Raw genomic sequence first — 2,225 nt, 5'->3', positions numbered from 1 at the left:
GACTCCCCTTTCGGAAGGTGTACTTAGTGCAATGGTTAGATAGCGTCCCATACCACCACCTACCCAAAGTAGTACACTCTTTTAGAATACTTAGCACTGTCATTACCTTTTTGGGGGTTAGCTAAATCGACATAGACAATGAGAGCTAGACATGTAATCCAGATATTAACCGCTATCGGATGAGGTATCTTCACTTGCCTAGAGTAAGGTCATCTTCTTAGATTTTACATGGCTTACCCAATAGATACACCTATGCGGGCGCATAGTTAAGGGATAAGGAGATTGCGACTAAGTAACTCATTCTCTACTGACGAGGAGTACTCATCTCAAGAGGTACATTGGAATACAGCATCTGAACTCACCAAATGTAACTACCATTTTTTCATATCCTCTCGGTGCTAGGCATAACTCCCCACGGATTCTAAACATTATATTCTATAGGTTAAGGATAACTATTGAAAACCACATCTCAACTCACGAAGGGCATTCATCCTCCGACCTATCTTGGAAAGCTCTTAGGATGTAGTGGGGTTGCTACTAATCACTTCATCTCAACTCACGAAGAGCGTTCACCCCAAAACTCCTCTGTTGGCTTTACTTAGCTTCATTCATTCATTTATTCAAGTGTTAGTGTGTGTACATGTGAGCACACCTTGCACATAAGCGTCATTTCAATTATATTTAACTTCTCTTCATGTTTTATACCTTCATTCATCACATCACACACTTTATATGCTTCACATATACATATAATTCATTTAGGCATACTCTCTAGCCTACTTCACATAATAGCTTCATGAAGCACATTTAACAAGAATAACATCATTATCATCTTACTTCACATAACAAGCCTTCATGGCCTCATTGACAATAAACAAGTAACTTCACATTCATAACTTCAAGCAATCACCGCCACCAAGAAGGTGGACCATACCACTCAAGAGCATTGCAAAATTAAGGCTAAACAACATAACCAACTGACCCTTTTATCCAATTTCCATCAACTATAGTATTTTACTCAATATTTTATCATAATATAGCCCTTAGGTCAGTATCTAAATAACAATATCAACCATAAGAAACCAAAGCTCAAAAACTATCAACTCATGCTCACTCACCCCATTTCTTAAGCTAAAATTTGATAAAAAGTTTTAACATGATTTCATTGAAGTTTTAGCATTAAAATCACCAACAAACATTAGAAACATAATATTTGAATCATTAAAAACGTTTTAACGCATGACATATATTTAGAGTTGAAGATAGAAGAAACTAGGGTTGGAAAGGTTTTTTTGAAATCTATTAGAAAGAGCTCCTTGAATGGAAGAGATTTCAAGGATGGATACAATACCTCACATAGAAGAAATTCCAAAGATATTTGATGAAGAAACATCCACCAACAGCCCTCCTAGTTCCTTCTTGACTCTTAGCTTCCATGGTGACTTGAGAGAGAGTTCTAAGTGAGAGGGATTTTGGGTTTTAGGAAATGAGGTCTAAAATTAGGTCTTAGAGTTTGAAATACTTTAATATTTCTAATAAACCCTATAAATATCACTCAAGGTTCATAAAAGACTTGGGGTGAATTTACCAAACACCCCAAGCCAAGGCAGCCCTTTTTGACAGCTTTTGGCAGCTCACAGAAGGATGCAACCAACAGACCGTCTGTCCATCAACGGTCCTTTGGTGGGGTTTCTTGGGTTGATCCTTAGCTTCATTTGGGGCCTTTATATCCCACCTTTCAGTTCCAATCGACGGGGAAAGTTGTCCGGCCGTTGGTTGGACCACTGGCCGTCTTTTGCCATTGTTGGTGGACACTGCCAAGGCAGTCTTGGGTCCTTGTGTTGTGCCCTTCTCTAGGTTCCCTTGTGGGTACTAGGTAGGTTCTTACCCGGAAGTTAAACCCATATAAACATAGTCGTCTAGGTCTTTGGAACATCCCACATCAACTTCGATTAAAACGAACACGTAAAACTCATTCAAACACATCAAGACACATGAACACTTTCTAAGACACACCTTCCGAACATCACGGACGTTCTTGGATGTTTGACCTCCAAACTTCACACAGTGCCTTAGGACACTAATACAACTCATTTCAACTTAAAATTAAATCAAGAAACCATCACGAAGCTCTAGTTCACCTTAGTTTGTTTTAGGGTGTTACCTGAGCTTTCCTTTCTTGCCAAATCTTATCATGCCCTTCATAGGTGACACTTTTAGAAAAA

This window comes from Solanum pennellii, chromosome 10 (genome assembly GCF_001406875.1).
Source record: "Solanum pennellii chromosome 10, SPENNV200".
NCBI classification, from domain to species: domain Eukaryota; kingdom Viridiplantae; phylum Streptophyta; class Magnoliopsida; order Solanales; family Solanaceae; genus Solanum; species Solanum pennellii.
The sequence above is the reverse complement of the archived record's forward strand: the minus strand, read 5'-3'. Positions refer to the sequence as shown.